The 16,465-nt window shown below is 41.1% G+C and overlaps 1 long non-coding RNA gene across 1 annotated transcript; it reads left to right on the forward strand.

Moving 5' to 3' along the window:
* The first annotated feature begins 14,642 nt into the window (after positions 1 to 14,642).
* Positions 14,643 to 15,060, forward strand: LOC311270108. The gene is made up of 2 exons (XR_014624189.1): positions 14,643 to 14,709; positions 14,812 to 15,060. It is a non-coding gene; the product is annotated as an uncharacterized lncRNA (long non-coding RNA).
* Positions 15,061 to 16,465: the final 1,405 nt, after the last annotated feature.

A 16,465-nucleotide genomic window follows, 5' to 3' on the forward strand; every position in this document is an offset into this window, starting at 1 on the left:
ACCATGCATTTCCAGTAGCAAACCTGAATATCAAATAAGCACATCAAACTATGCACTCAGATCGGTAAGAGTGAAAATAAAAATGAAGATGTTGGAGTCACATAAAAGGTTGAGATGTCATAACCCAGTAAAACCCACTGATTGAAATCAATGGATTAAGGATTTTCTTGGAAGCAACTGGTGAAAAAATGCATCTTCAGTGAGCTAATTTCACAGTTTTGTATCTCGATAATCTGCTCAGATGGGTGACATACTGTAGTAGGTTTTTGCTAATTTCACTGACATTTAACGGGTTTACTTCAAAGAAGCCTGTGAGGAGCAGAATAATATGGAGTTACACAGGAACACAGAGTTCTAACCATCTGTATTGAAATGTTTGGCAAAAGAAAAGATGCAAGTCAACACAGCCAATTCCCAATTTGTGTCTCAGAACTACAGAGTCAAAATACGTTTGTAAAGTAACAGTATGATATGCTAGCGTCCTTAGCTGTAGTGTTAAAGGAGTAGTTCAACATTTTAGGAAATACACTTAATTGCTTTCTTGTCCAGAGTTTGATGAGAAGACAGATACCACTCTCATACCTGTCCTTTAAATATGACGCTGCAGCCAGGAGATGGTTCATGCAGCTTAGCATAAATAGTGGAAGCAGGGGGAAACAGCTAGCTTGGTTCTGTTCAAAGCTTAAATAAATCAACCTTCCAGCATCTCTTAAGTGCACTAATTAAAAGTACTGTATGTAATTTCTATTGCTATGGGGTCTCGCAATTAAAACAATGTACATAAAAGATGTAGTTTGATGACAGTGACATACTGTATGTGTGGGATCATGGGAGTTGTTCTCTTCATTGAAAAACAACCACCATTGCAAATGAAAATGTATCTGATGTGACTCAGATAGAAATGCTCACAGACGAGGTGATGGATAAATTTTTTAACGTAACAACGCCGACTTCCAGCCGCCCTTGATGGATCATCTGATGTTTCCACTGAAGTTATAGTAGCATTTTTTTCTCTCTCAACAAACAACTAACTGAGCATATACATTCACACTGCCAGCAGCGTTACATAATTAGCTACCTTTGTAAGCAATATCCAACATGAGCATCAACAGCTGTTTACTTCCCAGTCTAGAGAAATGTTGCGAAATCAGCATCAAACTACATCCCTTTGTTCGCCAAGAGGTGGAAAGCAATGCCAATGTTAACTTTTGTTTCACTTCTATTTCTATCACTTCTTGTCTTTGCCACATAACGTGGTCTCTTGCCAGGAGCGGATGGTTAGTATACACCCTCGGGCTGCGTTCCCTTTTCGTCTTGTTGGACTGAGAGCAGACTGGATGCTACAGTGACTCATTATCGCCTCTTCAGGTTCCAAGTGGTATTACATGACTGGAGGGGCTGAGGCTAGCTGGTTAGTACACAAGACTCAGTAGTTCCCTCTGCAACACATACATGGACATCTTTAACGTGACATCAAAACTCCTATTTCTTCACTTTCTGTTGATTATTTCAGCCAATTTTTTAATGTTACCGTCTATAATTCTAGCATATAGCTCCTTCAAGGTTGCAGTCAGATTTGGGTTAGACATGTTCCGTGCAGAGTGGGTGATGGTTCAAGTCAATCAATGAAAAGTCCTCATCGTAGAAAGATACTGGCTGTGTACATACTTGCTCTCTACACACATGTGAAATCATGCATGCAACATGTGCAGAATCTGGGAGAGGAATTTCCAGGTTAACCTCTGAAAAAAGCAATGGCATTCTGTGACAGTGGCTTCATGTTGATGTCACTCAGGTCTACTGTCGGTGATGCAAATGGACAGGAGAGTAAACACTGGACAAATTGTGCATCCAGCAGGAAAACGTCTCCCTCTCCCAGACACCCTTGTCACTGGGGTTAGTGCCAGCTGGGGACTGTGGGGACGGATTTGACCTTGCCTGTTTCCCCATATCTGGCACAGAACCCACTGAAAGGGTGAAATTAGATGATAAAAAATGCGGTTTATTGGGTAAAAAGATAAAAATGTGATTCACTCAATTTTGAGTATGTACTTTTTTACACAAAGCCTTCCATCAACATTAAATGTGATGGAAACAGGATAGATAAAGTAGATGTGAACCATACACTGCCTCATTGTATGTGTGTGTCTGGGGGAGGGGGAGGTGTGAATGAGATACAGTCAACGGTCAAGGGTGCCAAAGCTAGAGATGCACAGAGTTGGCACAGTGCTGGCAAAGAGCTGGTAGAGGGGGGATGGGGAATCTTCGCCTGGCAGAGTCTGCCTATCACAGTACAGGGACCACATCTCAATGACTCCTAAGCTGTCTGTATTATGCTAAGACATGTATCCTTGAGGGAGTATGGCTTGGAGTTGAAAGTCACACAAGGACGGAGATTTTAGCAGGGCCAACAAGAAGATACCAGCTACAAGGTCTAGATGACATGCAGCGCTGCATCTACATAAATCTGTTTGAATAGCTATGCTAATGATGGTTGACTTTGCGTAACCTAATTAACAAAGCAATAATACATTATACTTTTTGTAGTGATGTAGCGAATTTGCTACAATATATGATTTACGAGAATAAACATAGAATTGACAGTCTTTAGATGCTCGGTTTAACAGGCTCATAAATGTAGACATCTGTGCTATGTTTGTGTTTGCGTTATCTGGGAGTTTAACTGCATGTGTTTCGATTTCTGCCGTGTGATATATATCTCTGACACGAAGAGATGAATTACACCCTCAGCTCATTTCCTCCTCCTTGCCAACCTTTACACAAGGTGACCTTGCATGTAACATGATTTACAACTGAATAACATGTTTGCTGTTCATGGGGCTGCCAAGGCACATCAACAGTGCTACTGTTGTGACACATTGCTCAGCCGGTCTGTAGCACTAAATGATACAATTCAATACGCTGGGAATTGTCTTCGCTTCCATATGCCTTCCATCTGCTTTGCTTGCACTGATCCTTTCTTTTTGCAATGAGACTGCAAACAGCTATGGCATGTATGAGTGGATAAACAAAGCGCAGATGTCATTTCAGTGTGATCAACAGCCTCCAACTCATCTTCCTGTAAATTGGGAGCTGGACTGCCACAGAAAACAACAACTGAACTTGGATTCAGTACTTAAACAGAAATAGAGGCCCCCTAATGATACCTGCCATTTGTTTACCTCCACAACACCAACAGTTCCTGTATAAGATGCAACCACTAAGCCTTAAACTGGACCTCCTCAACTTCTCTTGCGGTCTGAATCAATGACAGTATTGGCCGCATCTTGTCATCCTGTCCCCATGCTCCACCAACCAGAGGCTGATGATGTGAAATATTGATTTGCATGTCCACCCATATCACCACGCCTTGGCTTTGCTGTCAAGTTCATTTAGAAGGAGCCTTTTTAATGGCCCTTTGATGCCAAGCTTGTGGCAGTAGCCAGAGCAGAGGTGCAGAAGGAGGGGAAGAAGTCCCTCAGGGTGGAAACACAATGTGTAAGAGAGAAAAAAAAGAAAAAAGACAAAACCAAAGCAAGAATGCATAATGTTATAGAGATTCTCGTAATTTATTACCGGGTTTAGAATACACTGTCTTCAGTGGTGTAAGAAGCTGCACACAAATACTGCATGCAGGGCACAAACCTGCAGTTATTCATGCAAAGGGAATAAGTTGCTTGGTGCATCAAATGAGCTTGTACACTATATTTCCCAATTAGTCATTTCAGCATGGATACACTCTTCTGCTTCATATAAACAGCCAACAGCCTTGCCTGAACTTGAACACACACACACACAAACAGGCATACACGCATAAATGGATACACACAGGCGCATAAGTACAGGGGGTAGAGGAAACACTGGTTTATGAGTCGTTTCAGAGACAGGCTGGCCTTTGCAGAAAACACGAGGTAAAAGGTTACCCTCCCATTACAGAGTGAGGGTCAGTGTTACGCCCCTGGTTCAGTGGTCTATAGACAGATTTCGGGCCGAAAACGAATGCCACACAAGACCATGTGAGAGATAACGAGGTGACCTTTTCATGTAGAGGATCTAAATGACAAATTGATGTTAATGCCTCGACTCAAAACCCCTTTACTCTTCTTCCAAACAGCCAGGGTTTTCAGTTTCATCATCCGAACGAGAACGACTGCTGCAGCTCAGGCACAACAACTCCAGCCTGTGAAAGTTTCACACAAATCACTTGCTGTTGATAGTTGATGGGTTTGTTTTTCTCTCCCTCTCAGTGAATTTTAGAGGCTGCGTCAGTCAGACAGCGACAGTTCATCATGAATCGAGAGAAACCGGTGGCCTTTATTCTGGCTGCCATGGTCCCTGACATCGTCTGAAAGGCAGAGTGAAGAAGAAATCTACTAAGACAACAGAAGGGGGGGTAGGAGGAGGAGGATATAGAGACGGGTAGTAAAAAGAAGACAGACAGACATGGTCTAGGGACAGAATGAAGGAGAAAGGCCACATCACTGTCAGTAAGACAAAGACTCCCAAAACCACCTTGCGTCAATGTCCCAGCTCTTGAAAAAATACACCGCTGCATGAAAGTCAAGGCGTTCTCTCTGCTTTCCTGGAGTGCACAGAGAGAGGTGAGTCACAATATACACTTGAACTGGGAGAGGCCAATTCAAACACAGCAATACTGGGTCAGATAGAGCAGAATTATAGTGGATCGCAGAGAATAGGAGGGAATGAGTAAGATGGGACTGGTTTCCATTACGCTCCCATTGTGAAATCCAAAGTCTTAATGTCATAATGTCATGAGTTCACTCTGTGTCCCACTTCTGAAGATTTGTATCATCCTCCCTAAACCCCTGTTTATTTATTTATTTGCATGGAAAATATAGGTCATGCATTCATACAGACCATACATTTTTAATAGTTATGCAGCTTTAATTCAAATGTCTGCAAGCAGCCCCTGTGAGCCTATCTGCCACAGACGCTGAGTATGAAATAAGCACAAACAACACACACAAAGCGCAGTGGTGCGATGCGTCTTTTCAAAAGCCTGAGGTATTTAGAAATACCCCCCTGCTAATACGACTGCAATATTTAAAAACATCGTCTTCTCCAAGTGTTGTGATATTCAAGGTGAATAGAGGACAGAAGCCTTTGCTTCTAACTGTGGCTGATTAACAAACCCAGGGTTCTTAGTCACATGGCGGACATGTTGCTCTGTGTGAGTCACGAAGGATGACAACATCAGGCAAAACCCATACAAGTTCAACAGAATATAAAATGTCTGTGCAGCTGCATCATAAAACCCTGGCAACGACGCAGTGATCACCGTTGATGAAAAGACGTGTTTGTATCTAACAGACACACTTTTGGGACACAACCACAGATTATTTGGCCAGTGTTTGTGTTGATCAGTCTAGTTTTGTTTCCAGGAGGCATAAGGGAGCCCAGGGGCTCCAACTGGCCTTTTCCCTCCCTCACCATGCTCTATCACTTCCACTCTTCCATCTATCACTGAAGAGAAATGGAGAAAGGGCACTTTGTCTGCGTCGTCAGTAGCAGTCACAGCCACTGTGATTATATGAGTCCAACATGGATGCTCAGTCAGATAAGCAACATGACACTGACAAGCTAAAAACAATATAGAAAGATGGTGTAGAGAAGTTAGCTCTGGATGTGAGAGATTTCCTCAGGCAAGAGGTCTGCTCAAATTGTCTATGACTGGATATGTAATTGCATTTTAACAACACGTTTGCTGGAGAACCAGCTGCCTCATGAACATATTGGTTTACATAACTAGATGTAAAACAGTTTTGTTTATTTTGTGGGACACTGGTCTCTAATTGATGAATTGCATTTGATGATTGCTGGACCAAACACGCTGACGCCACTATCCACACTCCAATGTTTCAAACATTTTCACCCAATGCATGGACATGATAGTCTTGGACTGACACTGATCTTTTGCCAGCTACTTTGTAAAGCATATTTGTCACTGTGTAGGAATGTCATTATTGCTGCTGATGTGCCTACTGACCCTTGACCCTGTCACATTCCCATACTGCCCCTACTGTTCACGTGCATATTCTCCTATGTACACATAGCGTTCAAACAGAAGCAGGGTACGTGATGCAGCCATCATGGTCATGCAAACAATAAGCAAGGATATCTTCGGCCTATCTCAACCATAAAATATAGGCTAGGACAAATGCATAAACCATTTTCATGAGGTAGATTAGATATGATGTCAGTGAAAGTGTGCACTACCAGAGCAACATTCAGTGGAAAGAAAGAAACAATTTAACCAGTACATTTTAAATCCACTCAAGTCTCATTAGGCTGATATCTGAACCCTTTTGTCTGAGAATTACAGAACGTTGTGTTCAGCTTTAAACAAGGTTTCCTTTGGGAGGCAACTAAGTGATAACTGTTTCGTGGATGATGTAACAGGAGATGAAACACCAGTGAGAGGGAGACGCTGAGAACTATTTGATTCTTCATTTATTCATTTTCTCAGATCAGCAGTTTGCCAAATGACACTGCATTTCAATTACCACCCTTTCCCCTTATGGTTAAAACCCATTGCTTTTAAATGTCTGCCAAATTACACAGATATCTGTTTGCTGCTTTTGATCTCAATTGACTTGATTTGCATTTGTTTAAAACCTTCAGTCAGTGTCTGTTCTAGTCATTATTGATGATATTTAACTACAATGCATGCAGTCTTTGAAGTCAGATGTAATGTATAGTTATAATATGTAGTGTTTACGTTCACAATTCAACAGGTTCTCTCACATCTTTATGCAGTAAAGGCATAGCCACTTCTTTTAGACAACCATCATCCAACTGTGGTAAAAATGCTCCAAATGAAATGTAAGGTGTTAGTTATGCTTGATAAGAGAAAGATAGACAAGTTCCTCAGCTGAGCGGAGCCGTATTATTATATCTTGAATGCATTAAATTGGCAAAATCAATAAATGTCTGCACTGTCAGCCTACCAGACCGGAAAAACACATTTTTTATTTCACGCTCTGTCTAAAAATGAAATTGCCAAGAGAACAGAATTTAACCATGGTTAAGTTAAGACATTAGAAATGGTTACTTTCACCCTGCGGCCACGCTCTCTGCCCACCAATCCTCTGATTACAGTCTGCAGCTTGGGTCTAGGAATATGATCACAAAACATCAGAATTGCAAATGATTACTTAGGCCCTGCGAATTCCCACTATAATAAATTATAATTTCATCATACAGTATGGGTAAGCATTTATAGTATCTGGTATGTTTTATAATATTTCTGGAACAGGAACACATTTTTGTGAGTGTAAATATGCCTTAAATAGAACTAACCTACCATACATGTGACATGATGAAATGGTAAAATCATCCATCCCACAGTATATGTGACAATTTTGTACTTTTTAGCCTGAATGGCACTGAAATTATGGCTTTATGCTGCATCTTAACTCAACACCAGGAGAAGGTCAGACTTCCCTCTTGCTCAACACTGTAGCTTAAGTTATTTATGAAAACTAATTCCTGTATTCCTTTATCAGTGTATAGTCACCTGAAACTAAGCATCAATGGGTTGTCGTGACTGTGATGACCTTTTATACCAGCAGATGGAACAGGTCCTGTTTCATGGGGCAACAGTGGTACGCCGCCATGTTTCTACGGTAGCCCAGATCAGACCAACCAAACACGGGCACTTAAGACAACCTCTCTTGTTTTTTGCAGCCACCATATGGGAGGGGCAACCTCGCCACTAGATGCCACTAAATCCACTGGACCTTTTGTTCAAATTAAATTTGGGGCAGCACAGAGTGTGCATGTTTTTTCCGTGCTGTTCTGGGTTTACTCCGGATCTTCCCTCTTTCAAAATACATGCAGCTCAATTGAGAGCTCCAAATGATCAACACATCTGGATTTAGGGTTAAACATACACACATGCATTAATATGCATCACTCCAAAACTATTCCTGACCCCAAATATGTTCTCAGTTATGGAGGACTGAAACTGACAAAATCAAAAACAAATAATAAATGGCTCATTAATTACCAAAATTAATATAACTTTTTATTTCTGTATCATTTTCCTTTTGTATTTTCCCCACTATTTATTTTCAGAAACTTGGTCCTGGAGACACCTATTTTTTAATCTTATTTTTTATCCTTCTTATTCTTGGCTTAACTCACAGAAAGATAATGATATAATTAGGTCAATTTTCTTTTCTTTTGTTTCCCTGCATTGCCTCAGCAGCATGATTGGGTGCCCAGTGCATGTAGCATCCCAGCTGTTATAAAAGCAAAATCAGGTTCAGCCAGCTGGATTCACAATTTACCGGCTTACAGTATAATGTCATTCTATCATAAGTTAGTGGGAGCATCTGTAGCAGAGGCATCAGGAGAAGGGTAGAGAGTGATTGCACCGATGACACACAACACTGATGCATTGTTCAGTCAGTGCTCTGATTAGGTGTGCTCTCAATCTCAAAGTAGAACAGAGCGTCATCATCTAAAACTCATTCACTGGAGAAGCTTCTTTTAAATCCCTTGCCACAAACTGCTTGTAACTGTCACATGAGATTGGAAGAGTATGAAGAGTGAATTGGAGAAAAGGTGTTGTTTGTGTGTGTTATGAAATGCCAAATTTAAAAATGTGAAAAAAGGGAGAAATTAAAATCTATGTAAATGTACTGAAAGTGTAAAAACTGGTCATTTTCATTTCATCCTGACCTTAATACAATGTCAGTATGTTAAAATTTTAATATGATCACATTTTATTGAAAGTCATCATTGGTTCTAATCTAATGGCTGTGACATCACCATCATAATGGATTATTTCGTACATTTCAGATTATACATTTATACATCATGATTACAGATCTAATTCCATGACAAAACTGGGAAAGATAATGATGTACTATTTCATTTGTTGAATTTTGCATGTGTGGGAGCACGCGTGTCACCATGTGTGACTATGTGGGCAAGTGCGATATGTTTTCGTCTCAGTGAGCGCTGCAGTAAAACAGCAGAGCTGACAAGCGCACCATCGGCCCTCGGTGGCACATCAGGGACAGCTGGATGTTGTCAGGCAGCCATAACGCTGATGGAAATGGGCTGATTGCAGCTCTCAGACCCCTCCCTCTTATAAATCAGCTTCACAGCACTCAGGGGTGGAATACAGCAGCGACAGGCTGCACCACACCTACTGTACAGTACAAGAAACCCTGCAGCAAACAGCATGTGCAAATGTTTGTTTTACTCTCCTGGCAGATGGATGTGAGTTACTGCATCCAAGTAGTGTTAGTGGTGTTATGAAAATAGTGATAAAAACACTAAATTGACCTTAAAATACTTTTCTGATATATGGTTTTTGTATTAATACATTTACAGTTCTTTAAACAGTTAAAACATATTCTATAATCAAACCATTATATACTAATCCTTTCTGATTCCTGCACTGTATATGTTAGAGATTAAACCACAAGTAGGTTATTTTTTTTTACAAGATGTACACCCTTTAAAACTAGAAAAAGACATGGTAAGCTTATCCTGAAGGATTTAATCTATGACATCAAAAGTAACAAATTCTTTCTTTAACCTGACAACGATGTTCTGCTCTTATAATGATCATGCGCAGTCTTTTCTCTGGGCATGTTGGATGTGAGCTGCCAGGCATTTACACCACCCACATGGGCCGCACCACTGTCAGACAAATCTGAAATTAGACAGCAAAGCTGCAGCATGCAGCTCCAAGAGCAATATCATTCTAATTAGTCAGCTTTGGCTCCTCATCTGAAAGAAATAAAGATGTGAAAGGTCTGAATAGACTGTTTGGACCCATGGTGGCACTGGATTTGATTGACAAAGCACATTTGAGAATATGAAGGTTGTGCTTCAGGGTAATATCACTTGTTATCGGGAGTGCCTAAATCTCTTTTGCAGTCAGGAGCATTAAATTGTGTTTTAATGTGCAACAGAGCACATATCTCAGTGAGATGCATACAGCATGAGCAAATAGATCCAAACTATTTAATATTTCAGGCCAGGTAAAGAAGACGGTGAAAAGTGCTTTGCATTTGTGTTGACTCACTATCTCACTTTTAATCGCACCACCTCCCCAAAAAACTTAATTAAAACAAGCCATAATCCATCATTCACTGCTGACCTTTTAACAAAGTTTACTCAAATTAATTGTGCTAAGAAATTACCAGATGCCCAGGGGCTTAGTGCATACAATAAGGAAGAAAAACTGTAGAATGTGTCACTTGGTGGTCTAATTGGCACTGTTCACATGTTTGATTTACGTGCCTGTAAAGGTTAGTCTCAGATTTTTCAGAGTGACATCCCTCCCTTTGTTGTTCAGGCTTCTGGGGTCAGATAACAATATGCAGATTGGGGTAGTGTCATGAAATATTATGAAACCAGAAAAATAACAGCCTATCATTACATTTACCTGACATGGGCTTCTTATTGCTGTCCAAACTGACTGCTATCTTTCAGACGCAAAGGTAGAATCAGCGTTGACCTCTATATTACTTTTGGTGCCTGAACCCAACCCAACCATCACCACAGAGGTGGTAGTTCAGAATACATGTGATCTCATATGTCACATGATGTCATATGGATCTTTTTTTTAAGGATTATATGCATTTTGAAAAACAGTGACAAAAGATGTCTTCCTGCCAACAGGGACGATAGGGAAAATGCTTATTTTTGGGAGATTTTGGAAGGCAATGACAAATGACCTATTTTAGCAATAAGTCTGGAGGAGTTGTTGGGAGACGTTCTCCATCTGGGCAGTCGGCCCTCAGGACTGTCTAAGTGTTTCTAATCCTCCTTCCAGTCCTCCACCAACTGCTCTGCTTACAGTAATTCCACTTTTTACTCTGCCTTACGCTGCCATTATGACTGACAGCATACTCTTCTTTTTTAAGTTATTTTACATTTTGAAAAACACAATGGAACCTGTGTGACATTGCTCCTTGTCAATGTGTCCTTTTGTGAAACTGTCACATACAGCATGCTTCACAAGGACAAGTCCTTTTCTCTCAGGAAGCCACAAACTGTCTTCGTCAGAAACAACAAACCAAAGGCTGTCTTAAAGATAACACTGTCTGTGTCTGGATGGACAGACAAATCAGTACTTTACAATCATCCACAGCGATCTCTGCAGCAGGTTTAGCGCTTCACTTGTTCAAACCCAGTGAATATAAACCTCTGGCCGGCTGGCAAAGAAATATATTTGATGAAACAACAACAACCACAAAACAAACAGAAACAAATAAATAAATCTTTCTATATATAGTCGGTTTCTATTGCAACAAATTGAAATGGAATGAAATCCTTTTTAAAAGGTGCCACCGCATTATCCTGATTAGTGTCATTTATGTTTGTGGAACTGATAATAAAATTGGAAAAGGTCACATTTTGCCCCCATGGGGCTGGGTGCGGCTTTGCAGAAATCATGAGAAATTAGCGGTGAGAAGGTTAAACCATCCACTCCCATCTCAGCAGTCGGTAATTAGTGTGAATGAATAAATCTAGGTGGTCGTGGCATACACTAGATTCAAATTGCTGTGAAATATTTAAATGTTAATGCAGTGTCAGAGATTAAACTGAGGGAAGGAGAAGGGAGGAGGTCTGGGGGTAGAAAAGGATTAAGAATGAGCTTTGAAGGGCTTTTCCCATGTGCTCCACAGAACCATATCTCACTTTTTGCTTTTTTCCTCGGCTTTCTATAGGGACTGTTTTCACTCAGTTCAGAAAACCCAATCTCCTCTCTGACCTTCTCCTGCCCAGCAGTTTCTGTTGATTAACACTCACACACACGCACACACACACACACACACACACACACACACAGACACACACAGACACACACACACACAAACACATACAATTTTATGTTGCAATATGTAACATTGGGGTCCCCTGACAGAAGCCACATTGAAACAACCTACAGCATCTGAACTAAATCCAGTGTGTTAAAGATATAAAACGTAACATTTCTGCATTGTCTTAACACAACTAAACCTTTGTTATATGTTTCTTACAATGTTCAAATCCAGAGAAATCCTTTAAATTTATTCAAGGTAACAGTACGTTTCAGTTCGCTTTTCCTATAATTTGTGGTAGAGAGTCAGAAGGTGAGGAGTGACGTTGGCAAACATTACTAAACGTGACATGAATAAAACTGCATACATCAACCTGTCTGCGAACATTTCTGTCTGGGTCATGGCAGACTTTCATCAGCAATGGTGAAGACAACCACTCGTATGATCCCACACTGCTTGCATGCTTTTTTTGTTTGATTGCGAGAACCGTGAATGGCAGAAATGACATACTGCAAGTTTAATCCTAAAATATGTGACATAAACTTTATAGTAATCTTCAGTCAGCCAAATAAGATTTTGATGTGTGCTTTCATTTAACTTTACAGTATGTTTAGTTACTGTTCACTCTCCCTTTCTTTGTATAAATTGATATGATCCAGACGGCTGAGCACATCATTACTGTTATCCCACTGCCATTCTCCTGCTTTATTAAGACAGTGAGGAGACGTCCCCCTCCTCCCTTGACAAAAGGACCCTCATTACAAACTATCTCTATATCTATTTTCCATCTGTCTGCTCTCTCTCCCTCCCTTTCTCTCTTTGTTTTCTCCCTGCCTGTATGTGCCTGGTCAGCACTTTGCTCCTCTGGGGCTCCTTCGGCGCAGCTTGAACACATAAGGAGTCTGTTTAGATGCTCATATACATATTTATCACAATCCAAGACAGTACAAGTCCTATGCTAATATGCTTTTCAAAAATGTATAAGCTGAAAATACAGTAAGATGTGCATTATGACTGGGCTTCTTGTGTAAATACAGCAGCTCTTGCATCTGCATGGGATGCAGCAGACATGATGTTACCGTAAATCACTTCACAGGAGGAACCATATGGTCAGCCTTTCCAGCGTCGGTGGGACTCCTGCCAACACGGAAACAGCTTCGTCAACACCTTGCTTTACATATTTTAGTTAAGCAGAGGATGGTACTCTCCTGTACTGCAGGGACAGGCAACCATGTGCCGTGCAGGTTTTTAGCTCCTGAAGATCACTAACATTTTATATGAAAAGCACCTGCTGTCTGGTTGACGCCATGCTAATCAGTGAACTCATCTGCTGTGATGTTTGGTCGGCAAGAGACCCTGCATGATTTAAACCCTGTTACTGCCTGAAAACACTTTACGTGTAACATCTGAGTGATGCTGCAGGTGAGGGACTAGAAATTTGTGAAATCTGAAGCTGATCAGTTGAGATTCTATACCGAATGTCTATAAAAATGTCTACTGAATGTTCAAATTTTACCAGCCACTCATTAGATTACCTTTGTTTTTTGGCTGATGATTGAAACAAATCAACCAGCCGCTTACATATTTTACCAGCATTTGGCTTATATGCAGGAAGGTTATGATGGGTTTTCAGTGTTCGCATGAAAAAGATGAAAACAAGCACATTTGTTAAAAGTAGGTAATTGTAACCACAGAGACAGAGTGATTGGACTGATTTAAAAAAATATTTTAGAGCAACAAGAGAGTTCCCTCTGAGGAAAAAAAAAAAGAACTGGGTAGCTCCCTGTAGCTGCCCCAGCACCCACACTTCAGCAGCATCTCCTTGAGGAGGCAACACAGTCCCAGTCTGACATCAAAACATATGTCAACAGAACATTAAGTATTTCCACTGAAGAGCTCTGTTACCACCTCACTGATCTATGCAAGGGAGATAAGCTGTGTCCAGACTGGATTAGTATTGCAGGCAATCAATGTTGGGTTATGTTATTTACTACAATCCACGTCAGTGATTTTAATAAACAATATGGGCTCATAAAGTAGTACTTTATTGCCCTCATAAATTAATGAAAAAGCATATACTTCAAGTCAGACTCCAAGGTAGGTCTACTGCCAAAAGTGTTTGAAATTTATGAATCACATATTGATCTGGATGGTAGTATCACAAGGAGGATAAGAGACATCCTAGTAACCGCATGTCGATATGTCATAATCACAAATAATAATGATTTTCACAGCACTGAACTCACTGAAAATCAACAATAAAAGTTCACACTGCTGGAGTTTTTTTCAACATTCAGGCACTCTAGGCTACAGCACTGCCTACTGAATAGAAAGCATGTCTGTCAGAATTTGTTCAAAGTGTAGATTTCGCCTTTCAAAAATGTCCCCAGACAAATTTCAGCATTTCCCCATGCCCACCTAGGAGTCTTCTGCCTCTTACAATGGTTAAAAACAGTATTTGAGTGTATATGGCCTTTCCCCAGATACAGTCTGTCAGTCGATCAAAAAATACACGGAAACAGTGAAGGAGTCATGATCAGAGGGGCAACAAGTGATAACTGTAGAGTTACAAGAGGCAGAACAGCTGGTTGGTCAGTTATCTTTCGTAGTAAAAGGCTCGAAGACACCAACTACCTGACTGAACCAGAACATAAAGTTTTCACTACACAAGTGAAACGCCTGTGATGATTTGGACTTTGTGTGTGGTATTTCTCTGTGCTTCATGCTTTTGTTTTGTAAAGTGTTCTCAGAGGTGCTTTGCAGAGGCTGGGCGTGGCTTCCCTGGATGGCTGGAGCTCCTGCCTCTCACACACCTGCAGCTCATCTAATCATCAACGCCAGCTTGAATCCTCTGGTCCTCTCTCCACTCGCTGCCAGATTGTTTCCACTCGTCACTGTGGTATATATGGCAATACAGCTAGTGCTTCTTTGTGTGACTTTATGCTCTTGTGTAACTTTGCTCACCCTCATGACTAGTTTTTGTATCTCCTGTCATTCCCAGAGCCTGCGCAACTCTGAGCTCCAGCTCCACAGCCACCCTGCCACCCAGCCTCCTGCACCGCTGCCACCACCAGCCAAGATCCCTCTGTGATCCGCCACGTCTCACTCATCTGTGCCTCCACCTAAGCCTCAGCTTCACGATATCGTGAGCCCCAGCTACTCCATCTGCTGAGCCACCAGCTTGAGCCTGAGACTGAGCCTTCCTCCACCACCCATCCTGAGCAACCTAAATAAATTCCTTTTAACCTTTCCCCTGTCTTGGTGTCCGCTTTTGGATCCAACACACAACTACCTACAAACTGTAACAACACCAGCTTAAACAAAGATGTGAACACTGATCATCTTGTGATTGGATTGCTGGATTCACTTTTCAAATCTATGCTTCCATTCTGTATTCATACTAGAGTTGAGTGAGTACTCAGCTGGAACAAGCATACAGTACAAATGTTTCTTTTTTATCATCTATCATCGAGTATCATCTCAGTAAAATGCATCTATCTGTACTCGTGATGAGGGAAAATCCTCGCTGGGTAGCTGACTGAGGTTTTTTTCAATCAAGTTCTGTAGAAAGTTCTCATCAAAAACACAATTACTAACGACATCCCTAGTAGCAGTTTAGGTTACAGCTCCCTCTAGCTGGACCCTTCCAAGTTTCCCAATTGCCAATAGAAATGTTGTAATCTCTCAATATTATTGAGGTGAAATACCAATTACTTATTATGCATATACAAAGCAAGAACAGGCTTGAATAATCACTCCCACGTTAGATCATTTTTACACTAACCCCTCTATCACCAAAGAGCTGTGATTCCCTTAGGGGGGCACCAAACTACGCTCAATAAATAAACCGAATTAACCACAGGGGGGAATGAGTAACGCATCAGCAAAGAGCACCTCATGCCATGCACAAATCATTTAATCACACTAAAAATAATGGCTATCAAGTTTTACATGACAGCAGAGAGAGGGCGATGAGTGAGCGATGGCAGAAAGTGTGTGGGAGTTGGCATGTGAGCATGTGGTGGGCCGGGGTTATAAGGTCTTCTCTACACTGTCATTACCGTGTCCACGCAGTCAGCAGCATACACACACACACACACGCACAGCTGCAAAATAGATAGATTAGATGGATTAGATACCGCATTCGTGAGGGAAGTGTGCCTATGTTAAGATGGTTGCTCTTGTGCATGTGAACCGGGGAAGTTCTAGGCTTCTGCAGCCCTCCTACAGTCTCTTGCTTTTCTGTGCTCTCTAGGCAAGTAAAATTACCCCCATACATCTTCTGACTGTGACACATTGATTGTGAGCCACGGGAGAGGCTATCATCTCATCTATGGTGTTGTTGTCTTCTCTGGTCAGTTAGAATGTGTTAGGCCATCTGTAGGACAAGGCATTGTTAAAAATTCATGATGTTTTTTCCTAATTAAATGTTTATCCGCACTTCTTATTTAAATTCTAACAAGCTGATTATACAACTGAGACTGACAAATGCTGAGACAATTGGCTAAATTTACACTGTGATGGACAAGCAGAAAAGAGAAATGGAGAAAAAGTGCAGTGTCAGAAAGAGTTTGGATAAACCGCAAGTTTCAAGTCACACACACACATTCACATACACATTCATACACACAACAAACACTCACACTGTTCTCGTG

This window comes from Pagrus pagrus (genome assembly GCF_965226575.1).
Source record: "Pagrus pagrus genome assembly, chromosome: 15".
NCBI classification, from domain to species: domain Eukaryota; kingdom Metazoa; phylum Chordata; class Actinopteri; order Spariformes; family Sparidae; genus Pagrus; species Pagrus pagrus.